General features: G+C 38.4%; 1 long non-coding RNA gene across 1 annotated transcript in view; it reads left to right on the top strand.

The window, feature by feature from the left end:
• The window catches only part of LOC137048643 (uncharacterized), a 300,170-nt gene that overhangs the window by 252,308 nt on the left and 28,953 nt on the right, over window positions 1–18,909 (top strand). The gene's annotated exons all lie outside the window — the stretch shown is intronic.

Genomic DNA, 18,909 nt, shown 5'->3' with positions numbered 1-18,909 from the left:
TAGGAACACTAACAATTTCAATAGGTGCCTCCGCACCTTCGGTGCTTGGCCCCTAATAATAGGAACACTAACGATTTCAATAGGTGCCTCCGCACCTTCGGTGCTTGGCCCCTAATAATATAGCTGCAAGCAGCCATTATCGGGGCCAAGCGCAAAGAAGAAGACAAGACATGCCAGCATGGCTGGAAGTCTCAAGCCAACTGCAACAATGAGCCATTAAGGACCTATTAAGTTGATTTTAGGCAAAATAGCAGTAAAATTTTAAATACAGTCAATAATAATGGTTTAATGGTTTATCACTTTCGACCAATAGGTGTCACTGTTACGAAACTGATGTGGTTTAGTCAGATTGAGATGACAATGACACATGCAAAGTTTGGTGTCAATATGTCAAAGCATTGCAGAGATACAGCCTCAAGAGTAATTTTTGCATCATGGCTCAACTCTGTTGCAGTGGTATATGAAAACTGTTTTGTCTATCAATCCGAAATCCATAAGTGTTTGTCAGCATGGTCTGAAGACGATACGGATCAATTTTGGTGAAAATCGGACAAACGGTCTAGGATGAGTTTGAAAAAGTAGATTTTTAACAAATAACAAGATGGAGCACAGATATGTTTGCAAAATATGGCAAAATTGGTATCTATCTTCTCGGCATGAGCCAATGAATGTATTATGACCAGTCTCATTACAATAGGCTAATTTAATCAAAAGTTATTAGCATTTTTGTACATTTTATTACAACTTTTGAGCACAAGGTGGCGCTGCCCCGAAACTTTTTGAATATCTTCGGGACATAGAGCGGAAGACACATACCGAGTTTTGTAATGATACACTAGTGCATTCTTAAATTATAGCATTAGCATTTTAAACCGTAATACTGCATTGAAGTCAATGGGAATTTCATGTTTTGTTTTATTATAGCGCCACCAAGAGGCACAATCCCACCAATTTTTTTATGTGTCCTCGTAGTGAGCCCATACATATGTGTGTCAAGTTTGGTGAAAATATCTCATTTTGTTTTGGAGTTATAGACATTTATATGAAAAAACACGTAAAAAAGGACTGACACCTGACTTTGATTGGATTTTACTACCCCTTACTATCAATATTTTGAGATTTGGGCATTAGCGTATAGCTATCGACCTATGTTTCCGAACTTCTGAGGCTGGTTTCGTCTCGATCGGACTAGCGGTTTCGAAGATATCAGCAAATGTTTTTTAAGCACTAAATTACAACTCTGCGCAAACCATATGCCGAAACCTGGCAAGTCTGGTATCGTTGGAGTCGGCAAGGATTCAGGAGACCAAAAAACACACTCCCATCAAAATATGTCAACCACACCCAAAGTTATAAGCGTTTGAAAAAAAAAATTCTCCACTAGGTGGCGCTGTTTCGAAACTTCTCAGGCTACTTCAGGGCATCGTGGTGATGACCCATACCAAGTTTCATAACAATCTGTTCATGCGTTCATAAAATACAGCATTTTTGCACATAATTCAAAATGGCCGACATCCAAAATGGCCGACATGGTAAAATTGGATATCAGTCGACTCGGCATGACGCCCTGAATCTAATGAGACCAATTTTATGATTTTTGGATAAACGGTTCAGAAGTTATAAGCCAAAATAGGCATTTTTCGTATCTCCGGACAGGTAGGTGGCGCTGCGCCGAAACGCTGCATGTTGCTTCAAGTCATGCTTGTGATGACATGTACCAAGGTTGGTTTGAATACGATAAAGCGTTGCGGAGATATAGCCTTTAGTGTGTTTTTGCAACCTCCACGTAAAATTTGTTTGTGCGTTTATTGAAAACGATTGGACGAATCAACTTGAATTCCATAACTTTTTGTCAACATGCTCTGAAGATGATCTGTTTCAATTTTCGTGAAAATCGGAGCAACGGCCTAGGAGGAGTTCGAAAAAGTAGGTTTTTCAGAAAATTCAAAATGGCGGGAAAATTTGCATACCGGAAAATGACATCATAGGGTGAAATCGAATCGGCTTGAGCCAAGGAATCCGATGAAAAAAGAATTTTGTTTCTAGCCCTTAGGGGTCAAAAGTTATAAGCATAAATATGAGTGAAACTTTGGACAGGTGGTGGCGCTAGAGGGATTGAGTTAGAGGCACCAAATTTGCTATAGTGACAGCTCAGACTGGCCTCTATGAGTGTGCCAAATTTCACAACTTTTTACCATACGGTTCTATGGGCTGCCAGAGACTCCTATGGCGGAAGAAAAAGAAAAAGAAGAAGAAGAAGAAGAAGAAGCAGAATAATAATAATAGGAACACTAACGATTTCAATAGGTGCCTCCGCACCTTCGGTGCTTGGCCCCTATAATTAGGCAAAACTGTTTTTAACTGATAATAAGAAATGCCACCAAATATCTCATGCGACGGCGAAGACTTGAGTAATGGCTGCTGAAAATTCAGCTTTTCCATCACAGACAAAGTTGTGATGTACTTTAAATGTGATTTAATAATTTACATTTTAAAATGTTAACTTAAAAACAATTATCTTAAGTGATTTCACATGGCTGATATTTATTATTTTAGGTGATTTTTGCCTTTATTATAGCTTTATGTTTCTTTTAAGGTAGGGGAGGGTGGCCAGCACTCGATCTCAGATCATAAGCCCAACGAGAAAATGTACTGTGTTTTGGATAAGTTTGGACAAAATAAGTGCAGCCTTGGTGAGTAAAAGAGACTACTCACTAAAAGGGAGTAAAAACACCTTACTGACCCCCAAAATTAAAACAGTATTAGTGGTCTTAAACTATAACAAGAGAACTCATACTACATCAAGTTTTTCCTTTGATTTTAAAGTGAAATATGATCCAAATATTTCAGAAAATTCTGTATCTTTATTACATTATTTTCCCTGCAATTCTCTATCTTTCTCCAGTTTTGCTGAACGCTGACTATCGAGTGCAGCAGCAGGGAGTGTGATGGCCGTGTTGATGAAGGTCTTTTGGAAAGGGTTCAGGAGACACAACCTCTGATTTACATGACACAGGCTGTAAATGGTGCTCTAATTTGCATGCTGATGTATGTCCAGCAGCAGATATATGTCATCACCCAGCCAAGGATCTTCAGACCGTCTCAAAAAAGAAAAAATACTCCAAAGAAAAAACTTTGTAAAGTAGCCATAGTCTTTTAACCGTTTTTCTAAAAGAAGTCTGAAACTGTAAAAAGCAGCTTCTTTTCTCCTGTAGTGATGCGAACCGCCCACTAGACACCCAGAAATATCATCGTGTTGCTTAGCAGCTCTACTGGTTCCCCGGGTCTCATTGAACCAATGGAGCAAACGTAATGGCTTCAAATTCTCACATTTATCTCAGGGCAGCCTGTCTGTTGTTCCGGTTTTAAGGGGGTTAGAGCTGATAGTGGATTGAGGACACACTGCTAATGCGTTTAAGGGAGGGAAAAACTGTGATGTTAGGGCCATAGACATGTTAAAACTAAAACTGACCCTTGAGTGTTTGAGATGTGCAAGCCCCATTAAGCCCATAATGCTGCAGTCATTTTAGAACATAACTTTAATCTCTGTCTTTCTCTTTTCCTTCCTTCCGTTTTGTACCTCCATCTCTCGGGTCCTCTTTTGCTGTCACCTAGTTTTCCCTTCACGTCCAGCATATTAAGTAAAAAATGTGGAATTTGATTTGCGGTTCTGTTTATGGATTCTGGTGAGGGACCAGGTCAGCGCTGACAGCCATGAGCCCAAATTACTCTTACATCCACTCAGACCAGGCCATGGGCAGAAATGTTGAATCTCATTACTGTGTGCCTTGGTCTGCTCTCGTGAGGGGACTCGAAATATGCTTCCCCCAAAATTAAAGTTTGACAATGAATGCACTTATTTTAATCATGATTAAATGTGACATGTTTATGAAAGCCTTGAACGAAAGCTCCTGAACTGTCAACATAAAAGCTGAATTGTTCAGGTCCGCTCCAAAGCCAACTAAAACCCTTGCTGTCTGCTGTCATTGTAGGCACTGAACTGAAATGCAGGCATCCAAACTGAAGGGGAACCTTATGTGACTGATTTTTAGAAAGCTCTTCACAGGCAAGTGAAGCACACAATGGTGAAAAGAGTACTAAAAAAATATACTTAGGTAAAAGTACCGTTCCAAAAAGTAGAGAAACGAGTAGAGAAAAAGCACTTGTCTAAAAAACTACTTGAGTAAGAGTAAAAGAGTAGGCCTAAGTTATTTAAAAGTACTAATGAGTAAGTACTGAGCTGTGGATTCTAACCCCTTATAATAATCTCTGTACACAGCAGTTTAAAAAGGTAGAAGACACCTTTGTCTGAATGAATGAAGAATATCTATATCCTCCAACAGTTTAAATTGAATTTTAAAAATACATCACTTATCACGGATAAAATGCATCTAATTTCCAAAACAAAAGAAACTGATTTTAAAAAAATCATCATTGTAAATAATGTAAGAAAAATGCATATAAAATCAGTTGTAAGGCCTTAAGGGTTAGTGCACCCAAAAATGAAAATGATGTCATTAATGACTCACCCTAATGCCGTTCCACACCCGTAAGACCTCCGTTCATCTTCAGAACACAGTTTAAGATATTTTATATTTTAGTCCCAGAGCATATGCAAGTGTATGCACACTGTACTGTCCATGTCCAGAAAGGTAATAAAAACATCATCAAAGTAGTCCATATGTGACATCAGTTAGTTAATTAGAATCTCTTGAAGCATCGAAAATACCTTTTGGTCCAAAAATAACAAAAACTACAACTCAGCATCAGTCTTCTCTTCTGCATTTGTTTTCAAACCTCAAATAAAGATTAAAAAGTCCATGAATCAGTGAATCGATCGATGATTTGGATCGCCAATGTCACGTGATTTCAGCAGTTTGGATCACGTGTCAAACTGCCAAACTGCTGAAATCACGTAGTCGTAGTTTTTGTTATTTTTGAAACAGATGTACAGTGCGTTTTTTTAAAAATTGAATTTATACGCATTTCCTAGTCTGAAATTAACTTACAATGTCTCCTAATGTCTCTTCCACTTTCTTGCTGCCAAAAATGTCCAACACATGGCAAATTGATTTTAATTTTATTGGTTGAAGATGATTTCATATGGTAATCCTAAACTAATATATATATATATATATATATATATATATATATATATATATATATATATATATATATATATATATATATATATATATATATATATATATATAATTATAAAAATAGTATTATTGTATTTTAAATGCAATTTCATGTATAAACAACGAATTACAATAGCGGGCTAATATGCTGATTTGGATCTCAAGAATATTTTTTTATCATTATCAATGTTAAAAAATGGTTGTGTTGCTTAAAACATTTTCTTAGAAACAGAGATACTTCCCCCCATTCCCCCCCCCCCCGCCAAAATGTAATGAATTCAAAGTTAAAAGAAATCAGACTTTAATATCACTTTTGATCATTTGAATATGTCCTAGCTGAATAAAAGTATGAAAAGTTTTATAAATATAATTACAAAACACTGATCCTAAACTTTTTAATCCCATTGGCCAAATTAAGAAATTGTTATTACATTATTAAATTGAAATTATTCCCATCAATATTAACTATTGTTGTCATTGTTTTTAAAATTATGATTATTATTAACAACAGCAGCAAGCATGAACCATGATGCCTTAAAATGTGGTGTAGGTATGCAGGAACACAGTTTTAAAACAGATCTTAGACTTATCAATGCTCCAATACGTTTAACGGTCATTTTGTATTTGGCATTTACGGATTTATTTAATTATATTTAATTAAGGAGCAATTTCATTTGTTTACAGGTTGCTTTATCATTTGTTCATGATATCAGCCAGAAGCTGCATACAACTATGTAGCATAATAGTAATTAACAGCTATATAGTAAAGCAGGTCAGCAGTGCCCCGAGCTCCACAGATCCTGAGTCAGCCTGTGACTGTTAACCCCAGTGGAAAGCTCAGTCTATGCAGGCCTCATAACCACTGACCTCAAAACATCCAGGGTCAGGTTAAAAACAACCCAGACCCAGCCATTAGGAGCAAGCTATATCCTCACAAGACCCATCATCAAACTGAAAAGCTGAAATAGTCATCAACCAAAACAAGTTCTAAAAATGTGTCGACCAAACCGTGGCAGTTTATTTGTGTGTTTTGCAGCATAGACATTTCCCATAATAAGCTGATATTGCACTCCTCCAGGTAAAGGTGGCGGAGGACAAAAAGAGAAAAGTTACACCACATCAATTGTAGCGCATTCGTGTGTGCGTGCAGGCACCTCGGTTCTGATTTTCTATTTGTCTATGTCAATTTTTTTTTGCCGAACGACAATTTATGTGGCATGTTTTACATGAGTTCTTGCCTTTCTACACCTGATTCCCCAGCTTGTGTTATGAAATATTCATTTTGATGTGTTTGTTCGCTTTCATTTCTCGGAAACATTTTGACAGGTAAGCCGCCAACCCTCAACCAATCGTGATTCATGTAGTATTTCCCTCTGGCCCCTCCAGATATCTGCAGAAAAGATATTTCTGCTGATTTTGTATTCATGTCGGGGAGAGCCCATCCAATCCCCACTCTTTAACTTTTCGTGGCTATGGATATTCAGAAAGGACTGCCCTCCTTTCGTCAGAACTGAAATGAGCCATATTGCAAATGAAGAAGATCACTTTTTAACATAAAGCATTTAGTGTGTATTATTAAACATGCTGCTTTTAAAAGAGAGGGAGTTTAAAATAGTTTTTTCCACACAAAAATGAACACATATTTTGATCACTATGTTTTTTTCTTTCTTTTTTTGTCCTTCAGTAGAACACAAAAAAAGAAACATTGAAGAATGTTCTGGTTGCACCGTGCAGTAACAGTCAATGGAGACTTTCAAACTTCAAAAAAGACACAAAACTGTCTTGTTTTTGTATTCATTATGTGTAACCCTTTCTTCGCTTAGGATAACCAGCTGAGAGAAGACCACAAATGCGAAGGTCATGGGCATGGGTTCACAGCTTTGTACAAACTCTTTTGTATAAAAAAAAGAAAAAGAAAAAAAGGATTTGGCCACCTATTATTGGTGTTATCGTTCTTCTTGCACTATAGACTGTACGTTTAACCGAGGTGAATCCGTCCCATTGATTCTGCTTATCTAATGTGCATTTTTTTGTTTTCACCCTCCAATTGATGGGTTGTGTGTACCATCAATAATTTAGTCAGAGATTAATTTCACTGTAGAATTTGTGTTGGAAAAGCTTTCAGCAATCAGATAACATTTATAAGGCCTCAGCCAACCAGGAGCAGGATAAGATTGGGAAAGGGAGTCTGAAACAACACGCATAAGCTTTATCGAGCCAAACCTCATCAAATTCCCCTCAGAGTTGCCCAGTCGAATGGGTTTGTCATTTCCCTTTCAGCAGAACCCCCCCCAGCTTTCCTTCATTACCCACAAATAGTGCAGCTCAACCCTTATTGAACAACCCTAATAGTCCTCCCACCCGTTTTCTATGTATAGTGCTGCCGCTCACAGGGGTTTGTGTTCCAGTTTAATTCTGTGCCTCTGAAAGACTATATTGCTCTGTAATGCTGTTAACAGACATGCCGAAAGTGATCCGTGCAGTAGGTAATGGACTAGCCACCAAACAACATGTGATGACAACACTCATTTGATTGCATGTCCAAAAATGTACACATATCAGACAGAAATCGCTGATTAAAATTAAATGGTCGTTGACAAATCAGAACGTCCATGATAAAGAGAAGTAAAAACACGTCCCAGCTGCTTTAGATCTAAATATTAATTTTGGCTTAATATGGTTTTTAAATTATTATTTTTTTACATTTACAAGAAAAGGTAAAAGGTAGGTTAGGCAATTTTCGGAGCAGTTAGCAATAGCAAGCTAGCTTTGAAAGCATAAGATCCCACCCTTCCTTCAGAGCGTCTCCAAAGCCACACCTCCTTCAAAACAACTGAATGTACACAAGCAGAGTCTGCAAAGCGTCATGAGATGAGAGACGCCGAACTCACGAAAAATAATGAACTTACAACTTATTCAAATTGACCTGTACCACCTGACTGCTGCAGATTCATTTTGGCATTGATGGTGTTGCCATTGAAATGCATAAATTTGAGTGTAACGTCATAGGTTTCCATCTCTTCCCAATTACAGTTGTTATGGCGTGAACACACAATAAAGCTTGTTGGTTGGTTTAAAGGGAACTGTAAAAGATGTCTGTTTGTGTTGAGGTCCTCGGTGACTGATGTTCACGTCACGCCTTGTTATTATAGTTCTCATCTCCATAAATATAACCAGTTTAGAGCTAATGCAAGGGCTGGAAATCAATTAATCCTTAGCTGAAACTTCTAGTGAGTTGCACCACATGACAATATATTTTGAGAAACGTATTGACCTTAACAAACAGTCATCATGAAGGTCTGCATTGGTCTCCTCGATGATATCTTGTCTCTCTTTCTACACCCTTAAAAATAAAGGTGCCAGGAAGAGGCCTGGAAGAACCAAAAATGGGGTTCAGAGTGATGCCATAGAAGAACCATTTTTGGTTGCCCAAAGAACTGTTTTGTGAAAGATTCTTTAAAAAAAAAAAAACTTTTTTTTCTAACCATTTTATAGTATAAAGAACATTTTTGCACTTCAAAGAACCTTTTGTGCAATGGAAAGGTTCTTTGGATATTAAAGGTTCTTCATGGAACCATACACCCTGCCTAAGAACCATTTAAGAACCTTTATTTTTAAGAGTGTATATGTTGGTCACACATATATCAATAGATAATACTTACATGTGGCCTGTGTTGATCCGAAATGCATTTTGCTATAACAGAAAAATAAAACCAAACTAAACATGCCACAATATTGTAAAGGATGTAATATAAATACGATTTGAGCTCAAGTTGTCAACAAGGCTGTACAGCATCTGTTAGTCAATATTAGACTGGCCCCATCAAAGTGTCATTTTGTGCAAACATCAATAAGAACTAGAAGTCTTCAGATGAGTTTCTCTAATAAGTCCCTACAGAAAGATAATAGAATGGACTGATCAATAGCCTAAAGCTGGAGACTTTCAGCGATCTCGATGGGGGAAACTTAGTAGAGGCAGTTTTAATTCAATTGGCATCAATCCTGTTTACATAGTGTTTTGTCCAGGATAGCTCATAGTGAGGTCATCTTTAATGAAGACAAGGACTTAATGAAATGCTAGTGAGACTTCTCCGATCATAAATCACATCTACGGTCAAAGTCAAAGACCACAGGCTGGTTTTATAAGCACTATAACTTGTGGTTTTCCATCGACAGGCCGATAATACGTGTCCAAGAAGACGACAACAAACTGGAAACTTAAAAGCACACAGTGTTTAGATGATATCTAAGAATTTTCTGCTGCTCTTTGAAACAGATTCACAGCAGCCGCTTGGGAAAAGATCTTAACACATCCAATATCAGTAGCATGATGAATAACTAGATCTCTGCAAAAACCTCAATCAATCACATGTGAATGTTTTCAGCTCCTGCAAAACACTTGTGTGTGTACCATGTGCATTAGCAAATCCGATCAATGAAAAGATCTCCATCTCCTACACGTCTAAGTGTGGCTGATTGATGGTTTCATTCGCTAGTAGCCTCAAGCTGAGGAGCGTAGCTTCGATGTATAAAAACACGCTTATGATATTCAACGTTGAAAACAGCTGATGAATTACAGAGTAAACTTAGCCAAGACGCCGCTGCCGTTCAGGCTAACATTGACATTTTTATGGAAATCACAGCTTTATTAACATAAAATAATAAACCTTTAGGTATTTGGGAGGCTGCCAGAAAAGCAGAGAGAGTTTTGGCAAGCAAACAAGTTTTTTTTTTGGATTATCTGTGTACTTTAGTCCTGAGAAATGGCTCATTAGCTTGTACTTTGTTGAGAGTAAGTTGCTTTATTAAGTGTAGGCATCAAGTTTAAGTCAAGTATCATTGTTGGTTGGTGTTATCACAAGACCCTCAGTGATGTATACAGTGGCTGGAACACAGTGAAGAAGAATAGTAATTGGCTACATCTAAGTAAAAAAAAAAAAAGAGGCAAAGGAGCATTTGTTGTACACGGCTGTCTGCTGAGCTTTGAGAGTATATTATGAAGTAAAACACATTTGTAGTGTGTAAAAGGGCAGCTATGTTTTTTATTACTGGCTATGAGCCACCTGACCTCTTGTTAAAGGAAGCCGCAGGAAGTAAACTTGTCTTTATACTTTAAAAAGTAACCCACAGGGTAAGGTCCTGAGAAAACCCCACAAATCAGTGTCCTTTACGCCTTGTTGCTTCATCCCATTGTAAATGAGATGCTCCTCCGAGGACTCGTGCTCCATTTCATATGCAGATATTATTCTTACCGCCAACACATGTCTTTCTCCAGATGTCTCTGGGAAGGAAAGGTGACAGACGTTTCTGCAGTTACTCATCCCTAAATAGGCCCGAGAGGACTCAAGTCTGAATGAAAGATGACCTGGGTAGGTGGATAGTTTAAAGTCTCCCATTTAAGATCAGAGAGAAATGCATACAGGTCTGTAAAATAGGAAATGCTGTAGATGTCTTCCATTAAAATGGGTAATGGGACTTTAGTTGCATATTATAAATTGAGGCATTTCTTTGATAGACAGAACATGACCACGTGCATGAAAAAATCAAACTGAAGTTTTTTTTTTAATTACAATGAGTGATTTTTCCCCCCTTTGCTCTAAAAGAATGCAAAAAGGGATGCAACTAAAATTGAACCATGAACCAACATGCACGTTTCTATAAAAAACAAAAAATACAATTTGGGTGGGCTTTTAGCGGTGCTGCTGGATATGTATAGCTGAGAAACATGCTGAGTTAATGAACTAAGTAAGATGGATTGATCATTTAACCCCCTCAGCAGGCTGGCTACTCAATTGACTAAAATGCTGGGTTAATTATCCCTCAAAATATTTTTTTAAAGGTGCCCTAGAATGAGATGAAACAATATTGTTAAATTATTCTCTGATATCTACATAGAGGGTATGTGGCTTATTTAAGGGCAAAAATTGTCCATATACAGTTTTACAGGTCCATTTACAACCCTATTAATTGTCCCTAGGAAGTAATGCTCTGTTTTTGCCTTATTTGGAAGAGTCATTAATATTAATGTTGAGCTCTGCTTTGATTGGCTTATTTCAGCAGCTCACAGAAGTTCAGTGAAGCGGCTCGTGAGTCCTGACCGTCCTGACCGAACAGGCCGACTGAATGAAACTTTAAGCAGAACATCTCAAAAGGAGATTGCTAAAATGCAGCTTACTTGTTTATTGGTGTTTTCAGATCATCCGCGCGTGAGAGAGAGAGAGAGCATATGGTTGCCAGATTGCACATCTTTAGGTAAAACACTGGATTGTGGTTAAGTTTTTTTTTTTTTTTTTTTTTGATGCTTGGTCATTTTAGTTTAGTAAGTTTAGTAATTAAAATTTGACAAATTAATAATTCCATAAATTGTATTATTAGACATTAAGTATTCATTAAATATGAATTTAAAATAATAAACAACATCAACTATCAAATTGCATTCATAAATTCCGTGTATAAAAACCTAAGGTAATCTTCATGCTTGCAAAGTAGTTAAGAAAACAAAAGAAATGGCTTATTGTGTCATCTCCTTAGACATTGGTTCTCCCATCGAGCAAGTGACACCTTCCACTAATGCCACAATGACGCAGCACAACTAGATGTCTCCTATTATATCTGATGAAGCTGTGCATGCTATGACTGCTTTGCTTATTATAATGGGATCAGTTTCAAAATGGCAAAGTGCTCGTTTCACCAAAAAGTTAAGACCTTAATTTCAGACCTTCAAGATTAGTTACATTGTTGCCATTGTTGGGTCTTGTCAGAGGTGTATAGAGTACCTGAAAACCATACTTAAGTAAAAGTATACCTTACACCGAATATTACTCAATTGCAAGTCACAAGTCACAGATTTAAATACGGCGAGTAAAAATCATGTGCCTAGTTTCACAGACCAGGCTTAAGCCTAGTCCCAGACTAAAATGCATGTTTGAGTGGTCTTAACTGAAAGCAACTTGCATTGATATCATCTTTAAATATGTCAGTGCCATTGTTTTGTCTCAAGATGGATACCAGTAGTGTTTTTTTTCCTAAGGCAAATTTATACTTCAGGGGCCGATTAAACAATACCGTTTTCAACTAAAACTGAAAACGTTTGATGTTTTTGTCGTTCATTTACATGACAACGGCGTCCTGCACTGAGCAGATCATATGCACAAGTCGGCGCAGACCACAAAATGCTTCAGACCCATTTAAACCATCTTTAAATCAGCAACTAGGTTAATTAAAAACATTTATCTGGCATTGTGACAGACACTTTGAACTGACATAAAATTATTATTCAAAATATATCAATTTTAAGTGACATTGCTAACTGCTGGCCAGGCATGCATAATACAGCATTTTAGTAATTTTCGCATATTGGTGTGAACGGGGATCGTTTTTGTTAACATTGTCAACTGTACAAAGAAAAAACTGTTCCGTTTTGAGTACGTCGTTGTCGTGTAAATGTACCCTAAATGTCCTAATTGAACCAAGGCCTTCATTTTAACAGAACTTAAAGGGTTCACCCAAATATAAAATTGATGTTATTAATGAATCAACCTAATGTCTTTCACTCCCAGTAAGACCTCCGTTCATCATCGGAACACAGTTTAAGATATTTTATATTTAGTCCGACAGCGTATCTAAGTGTAGGCACACTATACTGTCCATGTCCAGAAAGGGAATAAAAACATCATCAAAATAGTCCAAATGTGACATCAGTTAGTTCATTAGAATCTCTTGAAGAATCGAAAATACATTTTGGTCCAAAAATAACAAAAACTACGACTTTAATCAGCATTGTCTTCTCTTCCTTCTTTGTGTTCAATCTTCAAATAAATCTTCAAATGGTTATGAATCAATTAATCGCTTAATGATTCGGATCGTGTGCCAAACTGCTGAAATCACGTGACACTAGCGATCTGAATCATTGATCGATGATGTCACATATGGACTACTTTGATGATGTTTTTATTATCTTTCTGGACATGGACAGTATAGTGTGTATACACTTTCATATGCTGTCAGACTAAATATAAAATATCTTAAACTGTGTTCTGAAGATGAACGGAGGTCTTTCGGGTGTGGAGCGACATTAGGGTAAACCATTAATGACATCAATTTCATTTTTGGGTGAACTTACCCTTTAAATTTAGTTGTACTACTATATGCTCAAAGATACACTAGTCATCAACGAGACAGATCTCACGAAAATGCGTATAAATAGTACGAGTTTGCAATCTCGTGGAATGTACGCCAAAATGAGTTTTGGCGTGCTTATGGTACGCGGTTTTTCGCGTGTATATGATACGCACTTCATGCCGTATTATACATACAAACCCCCCACCCCACCACCCTAAACCTACCCAAGAGCGTGTCATATGCACGCCATAATGTGCGTATCATATGCACGCGAAAAACCGCGTACCATACGCATGCCAAAACTCATTTTGGCATATACATTCCACGAGATTGCAAACTCGTACTATTTATACGCATGACCATGAGATCGTGTTGTCATCAACACCTAAGAGGCATGCCTGTGAAAAACAAGAAACAGTTGATTTGTGAGTGGAGCAATCACATGTTTATTTTCTAAAATCAAAATAAAACCTTGGAACAACAGTATTTCTATAAAGCATGGTCGACACAACGGCCTCTTAAACAGTCTTAGTTAAAAGTCTCAGTTAAGCTCTAGAGCTCAAAAAGGGCACAAGTAAACATTCAACAAATCCTTCAGTATAAAGGATACATAAAATATTGTTAAGTAAAATTAAATCAACTGGATGTGCTTGTTTCAGCCTCATCACCGACTGCATATCATACCTAAAACACCTGCTATTAAGCAACTATCTGCTAATGCACACACATTCTTGTCACACAAGACTTGTTAACAAGTTCCTTGTTGCAAACGCTCAAGATATACAGCAGTAACGCCAATTCTCTTTAGATAGCGATATTGCTTCTTTTGCTGCAAGAAATAAACTGCTGCAGAAAAAGTTAGGTGCCATGAAAATTGTAATGAGAAATTGCATTACTGATTGTATTGCAGTAAAGTGTACATTCAAAAATGTAGTCAAGTAGAGAGTAAATGTTGCTAATATCCTTGTCAAACTAAAAAGTAGCCAAAAAGATACTTAAGTACAGTAAATAATTACATTTGCACCCCACTGTCTGTTGTATAAAGTCACCAATTCACTAGAAACACAAATGCCGTTGCGTTAGCCAAAGGCCAGAGGTGCCTTTCCTGCTCCAGATTCTTAGCTTTAGGATTGGGTAGGGGAATAGATCAGATTAGTTAATTAGACAGATTTGAGCTTGTTAATTCTTGTCCCAGAGTCTTCAGACATGTTCCTCATCCATCTGGTAAATGACCCAAGAGAAGATGTGGTTTAATCGTCTCCCTCTCTCTGTAAATCTTAATTAACTGCAGATCCCTCCTCTTTACTGGATTTCAGATGAGACCTGAAACCATATTGCGGATATGTAGATTAAAAAAAAAAAAAAAAAAAAAAAAAAAAATATATATATATATATATATATATATATATATATATATATATATATATATATATATATATATATATATATATATATTGCCTTTACTCACAGACATTCTGGTTTGACTCGTACTTGTTAGAGAGATTATTACATTTAACTGTGGTAAATTATTGGTGGTTTTAAAGATTGTTTAATTATGCGGCAGATTCAAAGGTATAAATAAAAAACGTGTACATATTACTATTAATTAGGGATGCGCAACCACTAGTTTCCTAAACATTTAAGCAGAACTTTTGCAACTCCACATCTCAGAAACAATCTGTATTGATCCATTTCAAAGAACACAATCTATGAACAGTCAAATCCCATATGGAATGCCGCTAAAATTACATGATGGATGTGCTTGCCTTCCATTGGGATCAATGTATATTAAACTTGAGAATACTTAAAGGAATAGTTCACTCAAAAATGAAAATTAGTTGTGAACATCAAAATCATCACTTTATTTACTCGCCCTAAATCCATCCTAGGTGTATATGACACCTTAGACAAATACGGTCAGAGTTTTCCGTACTAAACGTGCATAGAAAGTTAAATGTCTGAAAGAAGAATCTAATATACTTTGGATGACTTGAGGTGGGGTTATTCATGGGGTGATTTTCATTTTGAGGAGATATATCCCTTTAAGCAACATTATCCATTAAAGACATATTCAAAATCGGCTGAATCAAATAGGCAGCACAGTACCAATAAGTTCAAACCCAATAGGCCAATAATATTTTGACCAATAATATTGGTTCATTACCACGATAAGCACTTGTGTATTTGAAAGGGCTTCTCGTGTATAAAATTTATCTGTACACATGACAGGTGGCAAAATCCCAATAAAAGCTTAATGTGTACACTGTAAAAAAAACAACACATTTTTATTTACAATTGTACATTTTCTAGTGACTGATCACATTTAAATTGATCAGTTGGCAAAATTGAATTTCTGTGAATTGATGCAATTTAGTTCACAGAAATTCAATTTGGCCAACTGAAAAATTTAGATGAGATCAGTCACTACACTGTCAAAAATAATTTAGAAAAAAAGTTTCCTGGTTGCCTTAAAATTTTGAGTTCATTGAAATAAATTGTTTGAGTTAATACAATGAACATTTGACAACCTTTATTAAAATATTATTCAAAGATTTTGTAAGCATATTGTGTAATTGTGTGTGTTTTATTTTTGATGACGCAGTGAAACATGCCAAATAGTGCTATTTTCATGATTTATCACACTTGTTATGCGGTTCAGATACAATAATATTTTTTTTTTACAGTGTAGAAAATGTTCAGTTGGAGACCTGATTTTTTTTTTTACAGTGTACTCACAACTATACATTATTTATTCTCCTTTAGGATGTTGATATAGCAACTGTCCAAGTGTCCAGTAATTTTCCTTCATAATGTTTTTCCTTTAATCCAATGTTAAATCTCATGCCACCGTAATAGTGTTAACAATCCTATAACCACACTTAATTGTTATATGCTGGTTTGACCTATAGAAGAAAATGAAAAAGTTTTGTGTAGGCTTTCAAAATATTTCCTTAGCCTGCTCAACTTTCTCTGATCCCGCCGCAAATGCCACAGAGAAAACCAACACATTTAAAATCTGAGGTAAAATGAAATTCTTTTCTTTTCTTCTTCAAATACACTTTTTTCAAGTAAAAGTAGGTTAATATATTCATTTTGAAATGTAACATTAACATGACGGTAATTTAAATGTAGCCTTTGTAAAAATTATAAAGCTAAATATTAAGTGAGTAAATCTAGTCGAATTGTCTCGCACGATCTCACACTATAAAACTGACAATGATTTGCGTTTAAGTGTGTTTGTGCTACATGACTTTAAAATAATTGTGCATAATGTCACTATTTGCCACAAGTGATTAGGTGTGTTAGACTTGAAGCGGTGCTGCACAGACTGAAAAATACCGCGAGAGTGATTCAAAAGTATACGTAGCTATCTGCTCTCTAATCATTCTCTGTGCAGTTCCGCTTCAAGTCCAACACACCGAGATCTGGTTTCACAGACAGGGCTTTGATTAAGCCAGAATTAGACCTTAGTTCAATTGGACATTTATGGCTTTTTCCACCGAGCGGTTCAGTACAGTACGATTCCAGACGGTAAACCCTGATCCGGCTTGAATTTCCACCGCCAACAAGTACACTTACTTGATAGACGTGGTATAGTGATCGATGTCATTCACGTGAGAAGAAGAAAGCAACAGAGTAAACAACAATGAATGACATACAGCACATCTTGTTCTTGCTTCTCAGCATGTGGCTGTTTGTTACAAGACGATGCGCTTTGTTTGAGCCAAGGCTGCGAGGAAAAAGACAGACGAAAAAGCATGTGCGAGTGACGATTCTCTGTCAGCCATTAACGTTCTTGGCTCTACCCTTTAGGGACCGGACTATTGTGCTAGATTCCATAACAGTAGGGTCCCAAAAAAGTGGTATGGTAAATTACAGTTCCCATTCAGTCGGTCACTCTCGACGCCACGTCGGAGTACCGACGAATAGGAATCTCGCTAGCGAGAGCCAATCTACTTCGAGTGTAACTAAACGAGCCAATGCACATTGGCATGCAATGATTGCACCAGCTGCCCATGCCACGCAGAGCGGGTATAAATGAGGCACAGGTGCTTGCATTAAATTAGCCTTTTGCTTCGGAGCCGAGTGGTGAATGGATCGTCCTGAAATCACTCTCTACAAGCGTGTGTTAACATTATAACGAGTCAAGCTCTTCGGGTGAATCTCTCCTCGTTTGGTGTTGGAGTGACGGCATTGCAGCGGGGTCGAATTTCTCTCTTTCACTTTCGATTGTTTTATTGAGCAAAAACAAAAGGCTGTTCTCACAGCTGGTTTGGTGCGCTGTTTTAGAGCGCTGAAAGGCCGTTTTCACGGCTGGTAAGAGACCGCCTTCTATGAGAAAGAGAGCGCGCATGACAGGCTGCACGAATTCCCTGTCTGTGTCGCCGCGACTATCCCCTGTGTGCTTCAGCACCCCAGAGAGCATTTTCCCTAAAAGAGCTACACAGGTAGAGCTTGCGTCTTTTTAAAGATGACAATTTACCTGTGTGTTTCTGGTTGCGGTTGTTCCCTGTCCTCACTAACGGCCACGAGCACTGTTTCACATGTCTGGGCTGCATGCTGAGACTGCGTTCGTGGGTGGTTCATGTTTTCAAATGGGAACATGACCACGTCGGCACGCCGGTCGCGACTCTTCTTTCTCCGGGAAGCTTGAGTCCCCTTTGTTGTTGGCCAGCCGCGGCTCGTGTGTAAAAGCACAGCCGCGGGTCTGCTCGACACTCTGGGAGACCGTGGAGATCAGCGAGAGCTGCCGCCGGGGGAAACCCGGGCGGACCTCTCGCTTCTCTGCGTGTCGTGTGCCGTCGAGCGGCTAAGCTGCAGCGCGCGTTGTCACGGCAACCCAGCGCTCGCTCGCCGCTCTATGTGCGCTGTCCCCGGGCCGATTTCCCATTGTAGCGCCCTCCCTGGTGGCCACAGGAGAGGTCTACTTTGGTGTGATGGCTGGGGTGACCTGAGGTGGGTGGGGCTTCTTCGGGGATCCAACCCCCTGGGGCCCCTCCCCCTCAAGCGCACTGCAAGCTGTGCAGCTTCTGGATGGAGTTGCTGGTCCTTCTTAGGGGGGAACCTAGCATTTCATTCAGGGCTCCAGCTGAGGATCAGATGTCAATCGCTACATCGGAGAGAGGGCTGTTGTGCTCTGGAAAGGAAGATGATGCTGAGCCCACTGTAATGGTGTGTGCTTTGCTGAATCAGATTCAGAGTCAATAGCCATGCTTTCCTGGGATCAATCCCAGATGTGCATGTAAAACTTGGCAGTATGGAACTCCAGAGGGGCCAGCACTGCATAAGTTTTTCCTCCCTCACTACCCTCATTGGTGGGGTGGCTGTACGCAGACCACCTCCGCCCTGCACTCTTATGCACGAGGGTAGTTCTGAGTCGGGGTTGAGCTGCGCATGTTGACTAACCGTGATCAGGTCATGGCGCAGGCCCTCGGCCAGACGATGTCCACCTCTGTGGTCCAGAAACGCCCCCTGGCTTGCCTTGCTGAGATGCGAGTGGTCGTCAAAGTACGCTTCACGATGCTTCCATCTCACAAGGTGGCCATTTCGGCGACACTGTTGAGAACTGAGCCCAGCAGTTCTTTGCAGTCGGTAGCGGGCTGAGGAAATCAAGCTTCAGAGCGCCTTATGGGCTGCCCCTCAGTCT

The sequence above is a fragment of the Pseudorasbora parva genome, chromosome 20 (genome assembly GCF_024679245.1).
Source record: "Pseudorasbora parva isolate DD20220531a chromosome 20, ASM2467924v1, whole genome shotgun sequence".
NCBI classification, from domain to species: domain Eukaryota; kingdom Metazoa; phylum Chordata; class Actinopteri; order Cypriniformes; family Gobionidae; genus Pseudorasbora; species Pseudorasbora parva.
The sequence above is the reverse complement of the archived record's forward strand: the minus strand, read 5'-3'. Positions and strand labels throughout refer to the sequence as shown.